We start from the raw sequence: 22,872 nt of genomic DNA, 5'->3' as shown, positions 1-22,872 counted from the left end.
GCAAGATGTTAAAGTGGAGCAAAGAGTGTCCGTAGCGCTGTTCGTGTCCAGAGTAGAGAACTGAGAGAGTGCAGGAAGCGAGGATGATATATGTATGGATATATGTATGGCGGCAGGTTGGGCCTCGCCGTCTACATTTATCAGGTTCTATAACCTGGAGGTCCCCGCCTTGCAAGCAAGGCTGTTGTCGGTATAGTCGAATCAGGGCCCTGAGGGGAATTCTGAGTTCACGAGCGCTATGCGCTGCCGACTGTTATATGGGCAGTATTGCGTATTGCCACATTGGTCAGGCCTTGCCTCGGCTGTGTGATGTCATATTGCCGCATCTACGGATGCTGCTAGATATAGGACGGAGGGCTTTTTCCCTTTTCTGTCCTGGACTCTCTGTGAGTCCCTCAGGTGACTGTGCACTGTAAATCCTGGGCGTTGCTTCAGGTTTATTCGTGTGTGATCCCTGCGCGCACAGCGTTTTACATTGGGTTCCCGTGGCGTCTTAGCTAAGACGCAGTACAAGAGAGCTCTCGTAAGAGAACGTACTCGGTTACTAAACGTAACCTCGGTTCTCTCTAGAAGAGCAAACGAGTACTGCGTTCTCTGCCATGCGTACGATTCACTCTGGTTCGCTTCGGCGCTGAAATAAATCAGGTGAGTCAGCCTTTTCGAGCTCCTTTTATAGGTTGGGCCACACCCGTTTCGGCGGGAAGTGGCAAGAAGGGCGCGAAGCGCCCTTATTGGTCTGATGTTGCATCAGCCTGCGCTCGATAGGCTGTGCAGTTGCCGCAGAACAAGCCAATGAGCGAACGAGCCGTCTCGCCTATGGCTGTGCATACTGCTGCAAATGCGCTTTACAAAAATACAAAATTAAGGATAATTTTATGCTTCAGTATTTCGTGAAAAGAGACTTTTCCCGTAGCGTCTTAGCTAAGACGCAGTACTCGTTTGCTCTTCTAGAGAGAACCGAGGTTATGTTTAGTAACCGAGTACTTTTTATGATGTAATGCAGGTCTCCTAAAAAAAAACACAATAAAATATCTGCATGATTTATTATAAATGATATGTTAATTACTATTGTGACTTCCATATCATCATATTCAATGCCTTTCAAGTCAGTAAATTTAAACCGACCCATTTATTTTTTCACACATTCTTAGTCTTATTTCTTGAGTGGTTCACCAGTGCACATTGAAATGTCATGTTGGTAACAAATACAAATCAAATAACTGATCAAAAAAAGCAATACAACAACCAAAATGCCATTAAAATAAATCTTACAATAACAGCAATGTTGGATGACCAACAAGCACATCACAAGACCCCATCACCCTGGCCAGTGATTATAGGATGCTTACAGTATACCCATTTACTGATAACAGAGCCATTTCCTGGGAGATGACTGTGAGAACAGCATCTACTGTAAATGTGTGAGATTATACCTACAGATGGTTCTGCTCACTATCCACAGCTCTTACCTGAAAAGGGTTTTGTGCATTTATGCAAGAAGACGTAAATAAGAGGTAAAATAGTGAGAGATGCTTTTGTTTGTCCATGGTATTATTAGAAATGAACAATTGTGACACTACAAAAAATATGGTTTAAGTTAAGACATTATGAAAAGCATAAAGATTTCATAAATTAACCAACTAAATAAATAAATAATGAAGATGGCCACAAAAAGGACAATGTTTTATATTGATAAGAGCTGCTTTGATTCTGGTGAGTGGTTGGCCAGAATAATGATTGTTTTATTGTATTACTTTGCTTAAACTCTGCAAACAGTACAGCAATGCAGCAGTACTCTAGCACTGACACTGTCCTCAGTAAGGTGTCCTGTGTCTGATGGGCAGCGTTTTGCAATAGCCTGGTAATCTGCTGTAGCCACTGTGACCTTTGGGCTTTCATGCTTGGAGAGAAGCCAGAACTGCGCCGCTGATGGTGCCTTCAGGTCGTGCTGATGCAGGTGAAAGTAAGACTTGATGACAGGAGATCTGTACTCATATATTTACCCAAAGACACTCTGGCTAGAGTGGAATAAGAGTTAAACTAGCTGTAATTATTGCATTTTAATTGCAATTAAACAACAGGGAATAACATTTTCCTTGCTCTTTGTAAGATGCTATGAGAAAAAAAAATAAAATAAATAATAATTGTCGATCTAGATTTCCTGATTCGATTAGACTTTGCTTCACAAGCTGTCAGTTGGATACGATTCCAGTTAATTTGGGTGAATTTCAGTTAGTATTAGGGTACTGCAGTGATGTCATATTTTTAGAGGTCAACCTGAAAGTTTGCATCAACTTGGTTCCCAACAAAAACCCAGTAAATTAATATATAAAAAATCCTATAGGATTTTCCTTTGGCTTTTGGATTATAGCCGAAGTTTGATCTTACAACATAGAAAAGTTTATGCCATTTTCAAGAAAAGTAAAAGCTTTAAAAATCACATTGAGGTTTACTTGTGTATTCTGTGTCACAGAATAAAATATCTTGAGCTTGTGTTAACCACCTTATCTCATTTAACTTAAACAAAACAAAAAAAAAACATCCATTGACTTCCCAGTAGTGATAAAATGCTAACTCAAAAATACATCATCCCTGCAGCACTCTATGTTAATTTTTATGTTTGCTTAAATATAAAAGTTTTTATTTCTCTCTGCTAATGCTGTATATTATTAAGGAGTGTGTTTCCCAAAAAACTCTATTCGTAACAATGAAACTTCAAACATAGTTGCTTTCATGAAAGACACCCCAGAGCCGTGTTTCAGTGATTTAATTGAAATCGACTTTTAACAATATAGATTGTTACAAAGACACTGAACAGCATTAAATAGGAAAATAGTGTGTCAATAAAGCAAAAAAGGCAGTTCATCACTAACTTCAATGATGTCATCATCCAGCTCAGTTCAGTTTAAATAGTATCTGTGCAATCAAGTAAATTAAATCGCTGAAAATTAAGTGTCCCCAACTAAGCAAGCCAGAGGCAACAGCGGCAAGGAACGAAAAACTCCATCGTTGACAGAATTGAGAAAAAACCTTGGGAGAAACCAGGCTCAGTCGTGGGGCCAGTTCTCCTCTGACCAGACGAAACCAGCAGTTCAATTCCAGGCTGCAGCAAAGTCAGATTGTGCAGAAGAATCATCTGTTTCCTGTGGTCTTGTCCCAATGGCCGTTTAGGAGACATGGTCTTGCCTGTGGGCTGATCTAGTTTTCCTGGTCTCCGCTGACATTCAAGGCTGTAGAGGTCATCTCTAGGTGCTGATCCACCATCTGGGCTGGATACGTACTGGATCCGACTGCAGTGACTATCTGAACTTGATACAGACTGGATCTGGTGGCTACGTTGACCTCTGAATAAGAGAGAAACAGACTTATATTAACGTAGATGCCATTCTACTAACAATGTAGCAAGTACACTGTGTGTTATGGGTTCTCGGTTCCGCTTTTCCTAATTCATTTCCTAAATAATAATAATAATAATAATAATAATAATAATATATATATATAAATAAAAAGTGACTTGATAATGCCAGTATGTGGGATACATTTTTATTTCCATAATCTCACATTTAATCCAAACTGGCTGTGTAAATCATATACTAGCTTGTAAATCTAACCAAAGCCTACTTAGACTTTGAGTTTTATGTTTCCACTCTACCTTTATTAAAGCACAGATAGCAAGGGCCCCAAATGCCTGAGTGCATAAACACACCCATATGGACCCACTGATAATGAGGTTAGCCCCATCTTCCTGTTGCCTGTGTCAACCAAGGGCCTCCAAATCCCACACTGACAATTTCACAATCCCAGTTTTACATGTGAAAGACTATTTAACTTTTCACTCACCCATTCACAGTCACAGAGCTGCAAGAAGCTCTAAATTTGCCTGAGATTAGCTTTCAGAGGATAATCCAGTGAATTGAACCCCACACATACCACCTCATGGCCTCTCTCTTGTTCTCAGGCTAACCAAATATACTTGAAGGCATAGGAACTCTTGACCATTCGTTTTAACCTTGCAGAGAAGCAAGGCAGAAAAGAAGAGTGTTCATATAGCTTCGGATTTGAGGGCAAGACTTACTTAAACAAGCGGGGGCCAAACAATGGAAGTAAAACAGAAAAACACAATGTGTCTTTTATTAACCTACATTTTTGGAATCTGGTGGTTGTTGCAAAAAACAATTTTTTTGGAAATTAATCAAGTTAATTTGTAACTTGATTATAGTAGACCTATTACTGATATGGTTTATTTACAGAATTTCAATCATATTTCTATTAATCATATACTTTTGTGTGTTTCTACTGCATTTCTAAAGTAGCACAGTAGTTATAGAATTTAGAGTATTAATAGTACTAAAATAAGTAATTATACTTTATCAGTACCTGATTTATGAACTATGGGCTATACAATAACTACAAATTAAGCAATTAATCTCATTAAATTATGATTAAATTTAAATTTAAATTAAATTTAAATTTAAATTTAAAAATTTAAATTTATGCATTTAGCAGACGCTTTTATCCAAAGCGACTTACAGTGCATTCAGGCTAAACATTTTTACCTATCATGTGCTCCCAGGAAATCGAACCCCCAACCTTCAGCTTGATAGCTCAATGCTCTACCAATTGAGCTACAGGAACACTTTATATATATATATATATATATATATATATATATATATATATATATATATATATATATATATATATATATATATATATATATATATATATATTTTGTCAACTATATATTCTGTTAATATGGTGCTAAAAGTTCCCTTTCAGTTGGTCACTCCCGAAGTCATGTTGGATGACCGATGAATTGGGGATATCTCTTCGATATACCAATCTATTTTGAGTGTAAACTAAACGAGCCAGTGCACATTGGTATGCAATTATTGCATCCAGCTGCAGCTGATCACAACATTACTATAAAAAGCATACCAGCTTTTCACCTCAGAGCCAAGCAACAATGCGCTCTTTGAAGCTTCTGGTGTTGGCGGAAGGGCGCTTCAGCGATGGTCATTCTGAGTCGAGCGGGTTGCGCACTTCAGGCTGCACTACCCCACTGTTTAGAAATTGGTAATAAAACGTGACAAGAACTCCGAATTAAACTGTCAGAACAAATTAAACTTGATAATGTCAGATAACTTTGATAGAAATATATGTAATGTATTACAATCAATAGATTACAAATGGATTAAAAAACTTCAGACAACTGTTGATGTGACAATATTTACACAGCTATCAATACTTTGTTGACCAATTACCAAGCAATGCATTAAAAATTCAGGAAAAATACGTAAGCAAAACATGGTCAGGTCAAAGTGTCAGAATAAATGTTGGTCCCAACCTTTTTTTTCCATCAATTTCACTAGTAGTCCACTGTATGAAGAATTTGGGGTTATAATATGTCACAGTTCGCTTTATTTTGCCATACTCACTAACATAAATTAATTATTGTGTCCTGCACCTATAGTAAAAACAATATAAAAAATTATATCTGGTGTCTGAATAATTGTTGGTTTGAATGTGCATTAATTCTTGTCAAAACTACAAAGCAATTCAGTAAAGAGCAGTGAGTAATTTTCTTTCTTTCATTTTCTTGGATTAGCATTATAGCAGCTAGTAGCTAAATTAGGCACAGTCACTTTAAGAGACAATGAATGCATCTAAGATAATACACATTCGATTTTTTTTCAACTGTTTATTTTCACTTAAGACATAACTGACAGTTTTTTTGAACATACTTTCCAAGACGGGTATTTTGACATATTTTGTATGTATTTGTAGGTCAACATCAAAAACAACCCATACTCAGAATTGGTGCTCTGCATTTAACCCATCCAGGTGCACACACACAACAGTGAGAAGTGAACACACTGTGAACACACTCGAAGCAGTGGGCAGCTTTATATCCAGCACCCGGGGAGCAACTAGGTGTTCAGTGCCTTGCTCAAGGGCACTTCAGCCATGGATATTGAGGGTGGAAGAGAGCACTGTTCATTCACTCCTTCCCACCTACAACTCCTGCCAGCACCGAGACTCGAACCGGCAACTTTCTGGTAATTAGTCTGGCTCTCTAACCATTGGGCCACAGCTGCTCCTAAAAAGGGGCAAATTCGGTGTTCAAGCGTGGAGTGAGCCCTGATTACTAGAACACTGAGGGTGTTGAATTTGACTCTTTCACATCCTTTTCTGTTTGTTTAAGCAACTGCAATTTGTATTTGTTTGTTCAGGTGCAGAAGTAACTTCGAGAAGAACTTTGCAAAGGAGAGCTTGGTTCAGTGTTGCTGTCGGTGTTGCTGTCTGGCACCAGGTGATGGTCACGATTGCTGCCTCACGTGTCTGGGCATTAAACACGCCGAGGTGGCGTTCGCGGATGAGTCATGTTCCCATTGCGGGAAGATGACCTTCTCGGAGCTGTGAACTAGGCTCCGTTTCCTTCAGGGGGGCGGAGCTCTGTTGCAATCTAGTGCTTGTTCTGCCGCCTGAATCAGATCCAGAGATGACAGCTATGCTTCCCGAGCCGCCGAGAAAGTAGTGCTCGAGTGGAAACCTCCACTGCGTCCCGAGCCTTCCTGGCTGGATGATTGGATTCTCGGGGTGGTCCGTGCTGGTTCTCAGCTCCCCGTGGCCCCCTTCACCAGGCACCTATTACTGCCAGAAACCATCCGGTGGGCTCCTCCTCCCTCAAAACATCCACGACAGGGGTGAAGTGAGGGGGTACATGGGGGTCCCCCCGGCGGAGCGGTCAGTTGTGATGCAGCTTTGTTACTGCAGGTGCACCAGGCCAAGTCACTGAAGGACCTGCACCAAGGGTGGTCAGAACCCAGAGGTTCTCAGATAACTCCATACTGGTACTGACCTAGTGCTACGAGCAATGTAGGTCACTGCGCTGTCTCTGGGCTGTGCTATGTCCACTATGGTGGACCGGGAGCACCAAAAGTGGCTGTGTCTGGTCGATATGCGGGGGGCCTACAAAGTTCTGTTCCGTAACCCTCTGGAGTCTAAGGGTATTTTTGGGGTCTGGAGAAGTTTTCATGCCCTGACATTTGTGCTTTTTTCAGTTTCTTATACACATCTAAATGGCTCAAGTCTAGTCTCACTGTAATCAGCACAAACTGGGCTATAATAATATGTGAGCAGCATGTATGTACATGATTGTGTTTTTGAGAAAAAAAAAATGTTATGCGTGGTTAGTGAAAACCTAAAAATTAAAAGGCAATAAAACACATACAGAACAATGCTTCCCGGGACTTTTGAGAACTGGAGATTGTAGCCTAGAATTTTTCTTTCTAAATTATGTGATTGTTTTTGTTGGTAAAAGTCATATGCGAGTACCCACATAGCAAATGGACTTGGCCCACATGTGGCCTCAAGGTGGCACCGCTGGCCTCCTGTCGGCAATGGCATGTACCCTTTCAGCCAGAGCTGGGCCATGTGTGGCAATGACGGCACGGCGTGGATCAGGCAAACAATATGAGAGCCGATTGTTGATGGGAGGAGTGTGGCCCAGATCAGTCAGGTGATATATTATGACCTTCATAATATTATGCAGCATATTATGTGACCCATGCTAAACAAGATAAATACAATATTGCATGATAATGGTTAAATGATCACAGACATTTTAATGTAGAGTGTAGTATTGTTAAAATGTAGTCTTTGAAATGGCAAGTCAAAACAGAATGAAAGATTATCATTTAAAAATTAAGCAAATCAGTCTGCACTTAAACTTAATTATAATTTTATAAAATTTTATATTAGTATTCTTGGTACAAATAATCTTGGAATCCTTACATGAAAACAAAGAGAGAGAGAGTATTTAACCGTTATCATGTAATATTTATTTGGTTTACTATGGGACACACACTGATCTATAATAGAGAGTGGGGGCACATCATTTTTATTAGTATGCTGTCATGCACAAACATTAAATAAAATGATCATGAAAGTATTTTATTTTTATTTAAATCCTGTATCCATGTGATGCTTGGTGTGAGGAACAGATTCAAATTCAAACCGCATTCATTGGCGATATGTATCTCCTTCCTCTGTTGCTATAGTAACTATTTAAAAATATGGCGTTAAGAAGTTTTACAACAAGTTTTACGGCAGCGATATCAAACGCTCATTGGCTCTTGTCAGTTTCGTCAGAGATTGCGACATGCCATGTTTCCGGTGATGCGTGTTTTGAATGAGAAACGCGCGCCTTGAGGGAGTGGATCGGGATAGTATTTTCAGCGTTTAACAACTTAAATTATGCCAGCTCCTCACACTAATATTATAGTCTGCCAGATTGGACTGCAACTGCAACGTATCGTCATTTGGACTACTGTGGTATTACTCTTTGTCACTTCTGTATTAAATTATTATGATTAAGTTGCATGTGTCTATTTGTTATGTTTCTCTCATAGACTGTATACTTTATACACTCACTCTTTATTGTTCTTTATAAAAATAAATAGAAAAACCAATGCAATACGTTTTTTTATTGCACAGTTATATGATGTGTGGGTTTTAAGTCTGATTTTCTATTCAGTTTAATGTACTTTATTGGCAAAGATTGTGTGTACTGTACATTAAAGCATGTCACAACATGAATAATTGCAGTAATATACAAGGTAATAATATGAAATATTAAATTGGATCTGGGCTATATAAGACTCAGGTGTGGCTCAGATTTGGGGATTCTGGTTTACTTAAGGCTTAGAATTGGCACCAATAATAAAACCTGTTTTTGCCCAGATCAGGGCCAGCTAAGGCTGATTATTTGGCTGAGATTCGGGCCAGTTATGGCCCATGTGTGGCCCGAGTCTTTAATCCAGTTCTGGGCCACTTCCGGGCTGTCATTCTTTGCGGTACTTGGGCCGAGGGAAAATTCATTGTGTGGCCCGGATCTGGGCCAGAAGAAATTTGCTATGTGGGTAGGCGTCAACTATCATAAATATCATTGTGATTTACACCTTAGAAGACAAAGGTCTGCATAATGAGCTCGGAAGTTTCTGAGGTCAAATTATGGCATTCACATTCCGAGCCTGTTTAACCATATGGCTGATGAGCTGTCTCGAGCTACGCTCAAGGGAGAGTGGCGATTTCATCCCCATACGGTCCAGCTGATTTGAAGAAGTTTTGGAGCTCCTCAGGTAGACCTATTTGCCTCTCCAGAGACATCTAACTGCCAGTTTTTCAACACTTGGCACAAACACACTTGCACACAGCTGACCGTGGGGCCTGTGCAAGTATGTGTTTCCCCCAGTGAGTCTTCTCGCTTGTCCCACTCGGACCTGGTTCCCCGAGCTAGTGCTCCTTGCGACAGCTCCTCCCTGGCGGATTCTTCTGAGGAATGATCTAGTGACTCAGAGATGGGGCACCCTATGGCACCAACGTCCAGACCTCTGGAAACATCATGTCTGGTTCCTGGACGGCACGCTGAGGTTCTAGGTTACCTTGCCTAAGAGGTAGTGGACCACCACTTCGGCGAGAGAAATGTCTACAAGACACGCTTTCGCCTTGAAGTGGAACCTGTTCGTTAAGTGGTGTCTTTCTCATCGAGAAGACCACTGGAGATGCCCGATCAGGGTTGTGCTTTTATTTTTGCAGCAAAGGCTGTCTCCCTCCACACTCTAAGTCCAGGATGCTGCGATTGCTGCGTACCATGACCCTGTAGAAGACCTGCAGGCATTTTCGGTTGATGATTCATGCCTAGAGTTATGCCCGGCTGATTCCCAGGTAATCCTGAGGCACCGGAACCGGCTATGTGCCCAAGGTTCCCACTACTCCCTTCAGGGATCAGGTGGTGAACCTGCAAGTGCTGCCCCTGGAGTAGGTAGACCCAGTCCTAGCTTTGCTCTGTCCGGTCCGAGCCCTGAGATGCTACGTAGTCCAGATACAAAGCTTTAGGACCTCAGAACAGCTCTTTGTCTGTTACAGAGTCCGGCAGAAGGGAAAGGCCATCTCTAAGCAGAGGATGGCCCACTGGATTGTGGATGCCATCACCCTGGCTAATCAGGCACATGGTGTGTACTGCCCATTCAGGTTGCGAGCTCACTCTACTAGGAGTGTGGCACCCTCCTGGGCACTGACAAGTGGTGCCTCGCTGACAGATATTTGTAGAGCTGCGGGCTGGATGACCCCTAACTAGATTCTAAATCCTTTGTGTGGAGCCGGTATCCTCCTGTGTTCTCACCTCAAATGGGTAGTGGCACTGAGAGGTCCCGGTTAGTGCCAGCTTGCTAAAAAATACTCAAGAGTGTCCGAACTGTAGACCCTATCGAGCTCATCTGTCCCCTTGGCAGCCAGACATGGTGCAGCATCTATCACCAGGCCTTCACTAGTTGAATCCTTGAGAACCGGTAGAAGGCTGGGTTCCATATTTGAGACCTAAGTGGATCCCATATGTGTAATGTCTACGGTATAGCCTCAGTGCCTGTGTTTCCCCAGCAGACTTCTGCCATTTTTAAGAGGGTTGCAATCACCTCCAATTTTCCACATGCACCTAAACGGATGTTCATATTTGCATTTGCTCCGGAGACCTCCTTCAGGAAGGATGGAGCATCTGCAGCATCCCTGTTCCAAGTGGAACGGGTATGTTTTCCCAGTTTTAACCAATCTCATTGAGTGGGTAGTTCTTCGACAATGGTGAATGGAACTTCTTGTTGCGAGCAGGTGGCACGTACAGGGCACTGGAAGGGGCAACATCCATGGTGCTTTGGTAGGAATCTGATATGCATTGCACCTGACGCCTTCTTATACTCTGGCTGGTTGCAGTGGCAATGTGCATTGGCTCATTTAATTTACACTCAAAATCGATTGGTCTATCGAAGTGATATCCCCAAATTCGTCAGTCATCCGACGTGATGTCTCCATTCCCTCCTTCAGTTAAAGAGGGTTACCATACATAACGGAGACATTTTTTTTTTTGTCATAAAATGTTTTGTTTTATTTTCTTCCTCTGTATTTCACAGTCATTTTTTGTTGTTGCTTCTAAACAAACTGCACTGACTATATATATATATATATATATATATATATATATATATATATATATATATATATATATATATATGAGACCGGGGCTAATAGATACTGTAATTGTGATGATTTGGCTCACATTTAACAAAAACCCACCAATTCAACAATCTCAACAAATTAGAATACAGTGATATTCCAATGAGCTAATCAACTCAAAACACCTGCAAATGTTTCCTGAGCCTTCAAAATGGTCTCTCAGTTTGGTTCACTAGGCTACACAATCATGGGGAAGACTGCTGTTCTGACATTTGTCGAGAAGACAATCATTGACACCCTTCACAAGGAAGGTAAGCCACAAACATTAATTGCCAAAGAAGCTGGCTGTTCACAGAGTGCTGTATCCAAGTATGTTAACAGAAAGTTGAGTGGAAGGAAAAAGTTTGGACGAAAAAGATGCACAACTAACCAAGAACCGCAGCCTTATGAGGATTGTCATGCAAAATCGATTCAGCAATTTGAGTGAACTTGACATGGAATGGACTGAGGCTGGGGTCAAGGCTTCAAGAGCCACCATGCACAGAAGTTTCAAGAAATTTGCTGAACCACAGACAACATCTGAGGCGTCTTACCTGAGCTAAGGAGAAGAAGAACTGGACTCTTTGCCCAGTGGTCCAAAGTCCTCTTTTCAGATGAGAGCAAGTTTTTTATTTCATTTGGAAACCAAGGTCCTAGAGTCTGGAGGAAGGGTGGAGAACCTCATAGCCCAAGTTGCTTGAAGTCCAGTGTTAAGTTTCCACAGTCTGTGATGATTTGGGGTGCAATGTTATCTTCTGGTGTTGGTCCATTTTGTTTTTTAAAACCAAAGGCACTTCACCCGTTTACCAATAAATTTTGGAGCATTTCATGCTTCCTTCTGCTGACCAGCTTTTTGAAAATGCTGATTTCATTTTCCAGCAGGATTTAGCACCATACCACACTGCCAAAAGCACCAAAAGTTGGTGTTGTGGTGTCGGTTTGCTTGACTGGCCAGCAAACTCACCAGACCTAAGCCCCTTAGAGAATCTATGGGCTATTGTCAAGAGGAAAATGAAAAACAAGAGATCAAAAATGCAGATGAACTGAAGGCCACTTTCAAAGAAACCGGGCTTCCATACCACCTCAGCAGTGCCACAAACTGATCACCTCCATGTCATGCCGAATTGAGGCAGTAATTAAAGCAAAAGGAGCCCCTACCAAGTATTGAGTACATGCACAGTAAATTAACATACTTTCCAGAAGGCCAACAATTCACTACAAATGTTTTGTAACTTTCTGCTAACATGCTTTTTTATTATTTTATTGTGAATTGGTATTTTTTTTTTTTTTTTTTTATCTGATTATTAGCAATATTTGCTGAGGGCAAGAAACATTTTTAATACTCTAATCTATTTTAACTATTAAATGTTTGATAGACCTAATGTAAAATGTAAGCTTCTGAATAACAAGTGGCACATAAATTGACAAAAAATTCAAATCACAAACACTCCATGTCATCATCATAATCATAATAATCATTATTAATATTATTATTATTATGCAAATTTTAGGAAACTGACTTTTTTTATAAACCACAAGGTTTTACAAAAGTTTTAAAAATAGTTTTTTTTTCTTCGTAAATTATAACTTAATTTATACGATTTTCTCCTAATATTTTACAACAAGATCGTATTGTAAGGGGTAGGCAAGTTCGGTCCTAGTGAGCGGTAGTCCTGGGGTGCTTCTCAATATCCCTACTCGTCTCCTCGCTCCTCCGTCCTCCATCCTATGACCCGGAAACCGATCGAACACAGCCATCTTGAAGGACATCTCAATTCTCTAATTGCACCACGAGGAGACGAGGATCGAGGAGGGAGGAGGCTTCATGAGGAGAGATGAGCGAGGATACACAGGTGTATCCTATGCGGAAGTATTTTATCGACTTAACGTGACGCACGTATAAATTCTCCTCCCCCTTCACATCTGTTGTAACAATTTTTATTTATATTTTACCTTTTCACTTCAAATAAACCATGCATGTCATATATTTCAAACAGGGCATCTTGCTTTATTAATATTTATTATGAATGTCTTAATTAACAAACTTTAACAACATAAGGGCAGATCCCTTTAATTACAGCTGATGACACTTTGAAGTAACGCTGAAGGGAGCGAGGATAAATCATTTCACTTGATTCAAGTCCTCCATCCTCACGTGTTTTCCTTGCGTCCTTCCCTCGCATCCTGAAAGGGTGGAGCTAAGACACGAGGAAAGGAAGCGAGGAAAGGAAACGAGGATGCACAAATATGAATTGAGAAGCACCCCTGGAGTTTGAGTTTAGCTTCAACCCTAATCAGAAACACCTGAAAAAGCTCATCAATATATTCAGGATTAGCCTACTAAGGCTATAGGCAGGTGAGTTTTTTTTTTTTTTTTTTTTTTTTTTGGGATTGGAGCTGTGCTCTTCAGCACCGAACTTGCCTACCCCTGGTAGGTATAATGCAGCTTGCATTCAGTCAAACAACAAATTTTATTTATGTATTTATTATTATTATTATTATTATTATTAGTAGTAGTAGTAGTAGTAGTATTTTCATTATCATTATTATTATTATATTTTATTATTATTATTTATTTATTTTATTGTTATTTTTTTTTGTTATTGAAAGTTTTACTAACTCGTTTCCATTGTAGCTACTATAGGCCCGCGTAAAAAGCGCTTGAGTTCACGCATATACCCCCCTCCCGTCTGCACACATGGTACGAGCCGACCGTGGATGGTGGAAGCCGCTTGTCATTCATCGGCATTCCCTCCAGCCTCCTGCACTGCTTTCCACTGTAAGCGCTCACGGGCTGGGCACTACAGCTCACGGACGCTATTCGCCCTCCAGGTCTCCGCAGTAATACACGTCTCGTCTTATTCATGCACACTGATCTCTCTCTCGCGCGCCTGGGACATTTTTTTCCCCCTTCTATTACTTTTCCTAACGGGAGATCATAATGATGAGACACCGATATTAAGAGCATAACACCTTCCGGAAAACGACGCTAACCTGCAAGACGCTGGATAGACGCCTTCTTCTTCAGCAATGGTGAGATGCATGTTCACAAGAAAAGTGCGTGTGGTTGCAGAAACAGCTGGAGCAGTGCGCGAGGATGCTTGATCCTTTTACGCGCAGCCTCCTCTGGTATTTATTATGGAGCAGCTTGTAAACTTGCAGCATGGAAGGGTAGTGCAAAGTAAAGAGGGCTTGTCTGTACTCTGTTACCATGTAAAACCATTAATTAGTGCTTAAGAATAAATTATTCATCTCTCTCTATATTTTTTAAAATCTGTCAAACCTTTTAAATAGAAGTTAGTTTTCATTGACTGGGACATTTTGGGCATTTTCCAGCATTTGGACTCAACATCAATCCCATATTAACGGGCAGAGGGTGTACCAATTTGCGCTGCATGTTTCACTCCTTTGTCATTCACTTAGGGGTGTAATCTGGATGGATGGCTTTAGTTTAAGGATATAGAGAAGACCGTGTTCAGCTTTAGGGTAGGATTCTTAGCTGTGTTTTCTGGCAGTGGGATACAGCGTGATGCATTTATAGCTCCAGTTTTACTACCACCCTCCTCTTTGGGGTCTGAGGGTTCGATCTGAGGGGAGGAGTACATGGCTTTTGCTGTTGTATTTTAGGGGGAAAATAGCAAATATTGTCTGAATAATGTGCATGGACTGATAATTCTAATGCAGCTGCACTTTAAAATATGAACTGCATTTATTTTTGTAATTGTCATTTATACATTATTTATATTTGAGGAATGAGCAAGGAGAGGGATAGAATAAAATGGTTTGAGATCTTAAAGTGTTTTTTTTTTTTTTTTTTTTTTTTTTTAAGTAGCACACATAACAGAAGGGCCGTTGAAAAATTTATGGTAGATTGATAGCAGAGATGTTTTGTCTTACAGAATCTCTTGGGAGATGTACATGGCATTGCATTAGATAACAATATCAAACCAGAAGGTGGAAAGAGAGCACACATTAAAGCCAAACATGTTTCAAAAGAAAATGGTTGGGTAAAAAAAGAAAGAAGAAGAAAAAAGATATATTGAAGTATTTAGGCACTTAGTGGTTGTCAAACATTAGTGAAACATGTTCATAAAGACCTGTAGATACTCTGCTAGAACACCTGTGTGAACTTGAAGAGAACTGACTTCACACATGCACTAAAATGATCAAGGAACCATTTGGTTAAAGTGCAGAATTATACAGAAAATTTAAGTTAGTTCACATATTCCATTGGTTTAATATTCAAGATTATTTTTAAGTGCATCGTACGAGTTCTAGATTCTTTTGGGGCCACTTGACTTGAAAAAAATACCAGATAAAAACCAAGTATAAATGTTAATTTAATTTCAGAGGCATAATGTTAAATTATGTAAGCCTGTGTTTAAGCCTGAGGATATCAAGCATCATGGGGTTAAATTCGAGAGACCCGAAGTCCTGTAGTGTGCCGTGAGGTGTTATGCAGCAGTATTAAATGAGTCTGAAGTTGGTGGGTCCCCATTGGTTTGAACTATCGAGGTTGGCCCTGTATTCTCCCATTGTCATGGTTCAAGTTGATGGGGACCCTGGTCACCACACAAGTAATTTCTATGAAAAGGAAAACTCGGGCAACTCTCCCTTTGTTCACCCTTACGAAGAGAACAAAGAAAACATAGACTAATTTCTTTCTTATCTTCTAATCATTTTATTTTTTACATTATGCAATGTTACTTTACTCCTCAAGAGTAATCTTTATAAAAATTAACTTGCATGTCGTCTATTTGTGAGGCCATATAAAATTATATAATTTTTGGATATTTTTTCATTTGCTTATGAACTCATCAAAATGCCTATTTTCTAATGGTTCTAATTGGTTTCATAAACTACTGACATGTTTGAAGCGATCTGAGAACCACAATGAGATTAAACAATGATGGAAACAAACCAATGAATTGCTTGAGCTCCCCAGTGACTCTTCCAGTCGAGACACGGTCTCTCTCATGTAATAAGGCTTCATAGCTGAGCTATTGTGAAAGTGTAGACATCAATGGAAGGTGGACACAGTGTGTGAAGTGTTGATCATTGCACCTTCCTCTTATTAAAGAGCCCCAGAATTGCACCCCTGCCAAGTCTCTTTATCCCTGCAGTGCTACTGTACAAACCTGATAACTGTCTTCACAAGACTCTTGTGCAGTGAAGTATTTTTCCTGTTCAACCACTGCTCAGAAACATGAGCTGATACACCCATAATGAGAAAGAGGCAGACTTTCGGGACTTGAGACTGTTCGTCCACAGTTCTTCAGTTTGTCTTAAATTTAAAACATTGCTCTGTTTGTTTGAGCAACCGGCCTGACAAAGCAATATTAGCTCAACCAGTCATGTGATCTTGGGGAGAGGCTATCTGTTTGCCCAACCAATGGCAGAAAAGGGGTGATTTGCAAAAAAAAAAAAAACAACAACCTAGATCTCAGTTTTTGTTGATGATTGATGATTTTTTAAAATTTTTTATGAAATGTGTACAAAAAGTGGCATTAAAGGGCTACTCGACCCCAAAAGGAAAATGGATACGCTATTTGTCATTCAAATCAAAGTGTAAATAAACATAGAGAACGTATCCATATATAGTGAGTATTCTCCAAAATGGCACTACTGTGAGGCAGAGGAGACATACTGTCTAATAAAGTCATTATTTTAATTTTCTTTGCATACAAAAAGTATTCTTGTCACTTCATAAAATTCAGATTGTACCACTGATGGCAGATGTTGTCTACACTGAGAAAAAGAAAAAAAAAACCTGGTATATGATTTACTTTTAAATTATTTTTATTTATGAAGTATCAATCTAGACACATCTGCTTTTGACATCATGGCTCTTTTTTTTCTTTTTAGAAACGGTCTCTAAGAGATCTCTCATCAGATTATGTAACCAGAACTCCGATATTCTGTGACAAATCGTTTTGACAACATAGTTTAGAAGTGTTTCCATAAGCTTAGGCCATCTTTAAAAATATTCTTGTTTGCCTTAACCCAACCAACCTGTCAATTTAGGACAGACTCAATTATTATTATTTATTTTTTTTGCTTCTAGTCAGACCGACTTGCCGGTTGTACATTTGCGTTAAGACAGACCAATTGTTTTATTAATTTTTTTTACGCTTCAAACAACTAATACAAAAGCAATAAAATAGTATTAATTATATTTTAGTAAGTATTGTAAAATTACTTATATATAAATTACCTAGGCCTACATACAAATGAAGACTACGTTCTTTTTTAAAAAAAAATAATGTTACGACATCTGTTTACACGGATGTCACACTATGGCCTGTGCGTTCGCTTCGTCTCATACTCTCAGTCAAAGTCAATGGTTTGCGCTTGGTAATGATGGCTGCGGCTGCAGTAAACATAGTGTTCGCGGTCACTGTTCAAAGTCATACGGGTTCGGGCACCATAATACATCTAAAAAAATCATTAAAACAGCTCTACACGGCTTTAACCTGGCATGAAGTTCTGGAAAAACTGTGCCCAGATCTTTTTCCATCCCTTCTCCCGTCTAGTCTAAAACCGTGACCGTGTCGACTGTCACTTTAAGTTTCGAAAATCTATTGCACGAATCGATTTGAACCAACCAACACAAGTTTCGAAAACCAAAATAGGAAATTGATTTTAACGACATTCTCTTGAAGTGCGTCGGACACACGCATAACAGCAAATAATACTTCTGCACAATGTTTCTCTTTTTACAACAGAAATGTGAATTCTGCTGGTATTCAGACAGTCTCATGCATACAGATACAGATTCAGGCTAGAATCGCCTACGTATGCGAATTTTTTTTTTTTTTTTTTTTTTTTTTGACATTTCTAATCGTAAACACAGCCATGTTGAAGCCTGCAGTAAATGTTTTGCATTATGGCAGTCCACTCTGCTTATTGTTTTTTGAGAATGTTGCACTCCTGTTTGTCATTGTGCACGAAACTTAATGCAATAAATCATCAGAAATATAGGTCTTTACCAATATATTGTATCTTTACATTCGTCCTGCCTGTTGTCCATGGATTTACCTATATTTGGTGTTATTTGCTGTATAAAATGCATCTAGACATGCTAAATCGATTTTACAATCGATTCAATGAACACTTGTCACTCAAATCAAACAGGATTTTTTTTTTCACAAAAGTGACAACCAGTCGACCGGAAGTTGAAGTCGGCTGCGTGCCGCCATCTTGTAGCAGAACTTCACTTGCGTTAGCATTCCCATTGACTCCCATTCATTTTGGCGTCACTTTGACAGCGAATAACTTTACATTTGAGGCGTTTAAAGACTCCGTTTGTCCATTATTTATTTCTAAAGATACACGACAATGTATAGGGCTCCATTACCTTCTATGTTACATTATGGCCCCGTAGAAACAGTTTTTGTAAAAAATAGGCTAACGATTGCGTCATAACCACTCGACTCTCTGTCGCATTACCGTACAGACAGGAGGAGACGCTCGCAGGCAATTAACTTAATATGGCGTACTGGCGCTACAATTTAAAATACTATACAAAATAATTAATCAGTATACTTACTCCTGCTCACTCACGCCAAAAAACTCCCCGCTCAACCTCGCCGTCTCTGCAAGATTAACGATGGCAGTTTGCACGCACAGCCACTTAGAAGATTTACATCTGTCAGGTTGCTGACATCATCAAGCTTAGTTTGAGTCTGCGCGTCAGAAACGGAAGTGCTAAAAAACGCTTAAAATGGGCTTCACTTGTCTCAATTGAGTTCCAGTGGGGTCGCTGTGTCCATTTCTTTTACTGTCTATGGTGACAACCCAAGAAAGCCAAGTAAATAATTGACACCTTGCGGTGGATGCAAGTAAAACAGTATAACAGTACCTCATTTTTTTTTTCTCACCTGAAATTCATGCAATTAACATGTTTTTGACAAAGATATTAATTTGTTTGTGGTCTATATAGCCTGCATCAAAATGAGGTTTGCAATGATGCGCCCGAAGGCACGGGTTGAAAACCCAGTCAGTGACATCACAATATGCTAATTTGTTTAAATTCATACCTACGTAATCACCATCACCAAAATTGTACTTTTGTTGTTGTTGTTTTTTACATTGAAACTTGAAAAAAAAATATAGACCTACCTACCGACACTTTTAAAAAATTGTTTTACTGTTACTGCAAACCAAAACTTTTTTAAGGATGGCCTTAAGTATATTGCTGTGTAGTAATGAAAATTAGACTTTTTTTTTTTTTTTTTTTTTTGGTACATGGGGGTGGTTATGAACAAACGTATTTCGGATCAATGAACTGCATTGTAGTTGGGACCTACTGTGTGCTCTCTCCATTTGAAATCAATGTGGAAGTTGTGTGACCCTCACTGACTGCTAATGCAATTAGGGTTTTATTGTGTGCAAGTTTATAGTGCTGTAAATCCTACCACCCTCACTATATACCAAGATTAAAAGCAAAGGCTACATTTAAACCATAAATGCCAATTTGTCCTAATGGCCACTTGTCAGTTTGTCAGTACTGTAGTTTGATGAAAAATAAAAAGGTCATTTGTTTCCTACTTGATTTTGTTGGTTTTTGGCAGGGTAAAATTTTGGGAGCTCTAAACTAAATATGTGACCATGGACCACAAAACCAATCTTGTGTCAATTTTTCAAAATTGAGATTTATACAGCTTTTGAAAGCTGAATAAATAAACCTTCAAGTGATTTTTGTTAGGATAGGACAATATTTGACCGAGATTCAACTGTTTGAATCTGGAAAAGGTTGCAAAAAAATCTAAATACTGAGAAAATCGCCTTTAAAGTTGTCCAACGGAAGTTCTTGGCAATACATATTACTAATCACAAATTAAGTTTTGATATATTTACTGTAGGAAATTTACAAAATGTCTTCATGGAACATAATTTTTACTTAATATCCTAATGATGTTTGGCCTAAAAGAAAATTCTCATTTTGACCCGTACAATGTTTATTTTGCCTATTGCTAAAAATATACCCCAGCGACTTAAGACTGGTTCTGGGGTCCAGGGTCACAAATGTCAAAGGCTTGCTATTACAGTACGTGCAGACAGTGAGGATATTGCAATAGCAGTACAAGATATATCAGCTCAAATACTGGTGCAAGAAATCCGTAATTCCTTAGAAATGCAAATAATGTATCAAATTCGTCATCGTTCTTTTAATGTGCATGTAGTATGGATATTATTGGACAAATGTCTATATGTTTACACTAAGAAAAAAAAGCTAAATATTTAGAAAAGATGCTTAATTTAGCAAAAATGCTTGCTTTGTATAACTTTTAATCTACAATTATATGTTTCAGTTCACAAAAATCTTGCAAGAAATGAGCAAGAAATTCCCTAGAAATGCAAATCATAATTTGTCAGATTGGCATCTTTATTTTGCTGTATGTTTATTTAATGTGTTTTTAGTATGGATTATTTGACAAAAGTGTGACAAAAAATGTTTATGCTTGCTTTGCTTAGAAATGCAAAATCCTAAAAAAATCGAAACCTTTAATGCAACAAACTGGAATATTTAGAAAAGTTGCCAAATATGAAAAAAAAGTTATTTTATATATATTGTATATATATTGTTTCGTTTAAAGCATACTATTGGTTTCAGTTAACAAAATTCTGAAAGTTTTATTTAACAAAAGGCTAAACTATTTTAGTAAGAGATAATAAAGGAAACTGTAATAATAGAAATGTAAGAATTGTGAAATCTTTAGAAATGCAAGTGATTTGGTCATACTGGGTTAACATATTTCAGTTCAAAGTCTAGAAGAAATGCAAGTAATTTTTGGTGATTTTAAAATTCTACAGATAGTATGGATTTCAGGTTAACAATGTATACAAATTGTTCACCTTTTCAACAAGGAGAAAATACCCTTAAACAGATAAACATGCCTTTTTAAAATTCCTTACCATGGCTTTAAAAAAATAAAATAAAAAATGTGATAATTGCCTGATATAAAGCTTTTCCGGAAATCCTGCAAAGACAAACAACAAAAAGCTTTCATGGCATCCAGTAATTAGCACTCAGAAAGGTCTCACTCGTGACTTTACAGTACAGTACAATACATCATTGTTTTGTTTAAATGGCATGTCACTCTGACAGGACGAGTAGATCTTACTGTAAATGAACTTCATTGTCAGCTTGCTTGTTTTTGGAAAAATCCTCTAATTTCCATATGCTCAAACGATTGGAGCTTTGCTTTGTCCCTCTCAGATGGCGAATAAATCATTGCCACTCAGTACAGTTGGTGCATTAGCTGGGCTTTACAAACGCAACCTTCTCATTCACCTTCTAAACATGAACGCTATTAATGGCGATAATGAGTGCACCGGGTACAGAGGGTGTATTTGCTTGCCCGGAGCATTATGTTTAGTTGAGGATGCAGTCTGTCAAGCTCTGATTTATCATATGTATTGGCTAAAGGCAGCCTGTCAAGATAGCAATGTTTTATTGGACTTGAAAGTTGGGAGAGAGGGGAAAAACATGCTGTAGCACTCTTCATTTCCAGAATTACTGAACAGTGACTGGTCAACTGAGCAGTTGCGATTTGCTGAATGAGGGTTTGCGAGTTGCTGAATGAAGGAATTTTCTCTCTCTCCTTTTCTTTAGTGAAACTTGGTTAATCTTAGGAAAATTCTCATTGAAGGAGACACGTTATTGGTTTGGCTACGCAGCTGTCAGGGCTTTGCAGCATTACTTTTTAAATATGAAGTGTAGCTGGGTGTTTTTATGAAATGTGACTCTTGCCTTTCTCTAGATGAGGTTGTTTTTTGTTTTGTTTTCTCCACACGGTTGGGGGAAAGACAAGCTTTTTCTTCACTCCAGTGGGCTTGGACATTGTGTATTCTAAAAGTGGGATCAGGAACAACAGCTGCCACATTTACATTCAAATGACTTTCAAGAGATCCTGCTTCGTAGTCTGGGCACCTATTCCCATGCAATTTCACCAGGTATACTACCCCCCCCCACCAATTTGGGATACTGACGGCCAAACTTTTTTATGGAAAAAATGAATACAAATTTATTTATGAAGATTTTAATTTTTCCTAGAGCAACAAGGGAGGTGGCATTTCTTGTAAAGACCTAGGAAGGAAACTCTCAAGTAATTCTCCTTGACAGCAGTGAGATTACATGGAGATGTTAACTTACGTTTTTGGTTTCCTAAATGCTTCTACTGAGAAAAAGACTGCAGTAATCTCACACATTTCCTCTCAAGATCTTCAGAAGATACCACAACAATGTCTCTAACTGTGCTCAGAATGCAACCTCTATTAATTTTAAAGAGAGGTGCTGGCTGGCAAGCTATTTTATGCCAAGAATGAAAATAAATGTATTGTAATTCCATATTTTGCATAGAAGATTCAGGTAATGAATTTTTTTTTTTCTTCAGAGAAACGAGGAAGGTGGTGTTTCTTGTAAATAAAATCTCAAACATGTCTCTCTCTGTGTTTACATTTGTCAAACTGTAATTTTTTTACCTATACTATATACTGTGTCACTTGTCTCATTTGTGACTAATTTATTTATTTATTTATTTATTTTTTGCATGCACAGTACCACATCCGGTATCACAATATTAATATTGACATTGGTTGATATTCCTTTCCCCTGTTTTTGAATTTCTATGTCTATTTCTCTTATTTTTGCTTTTAGATTACCTTTGCCATCATCAAACTCGCACTTAAAATTAAGGTAATACTTTAGTTTAGGGACCAATTCTCACTATTAACTACTTGCTTATTAACATGCATATTGTCTGTTTATCAGTAGTTATAAAGCACATATTCAGCATGGTCATATTCTACGTCCCATAATCC

General features: G+C 38.8%; 1 protein-coding gene across 7 annotated transcripts in view; it reads left to right on the top strand.

Moving 5' to 3' along the window:
* The first annotated feature begins 13,927 nt into the window (after positions 1–13,927).
* Positions 13,928–22,872, top strand: part of LOC132122944 (teneurin-4-like) — a 243,029-nt gene continuing 234,084 nt past the window's right edge. For all 7 annotated transcript variants that reach the window (XM_059533466.1, XM_059533463.1, XM_059533467.1 and 4 more), the window contains exon 1: positions 13,928–14,079. The gene's annotated coding sequence lies outside the window, so the exon portion shown is untranslated. The remainder of the gene's footprint in view (positions 14,080–22,872) is intronic.

Source organism: Carassius carassius, chromosome 41 (assembly GCF_963082965.1).
Source record: "Carassius carassius chromosome 41, fCarCar2.1, whole genome shotgun sequence".
Taxonomy (NCBI): Eukaryota; Metazoa; Chordata; class Actinopteri; order Cypriniformes; family Cyprinidae; genus Carassius; species Carassius carassius.
The sequence above is the reverse complement of the archived record's forward strand: the minus strand, read 5'-3'. Positions and strand labels throughout refer to the sequence as shown.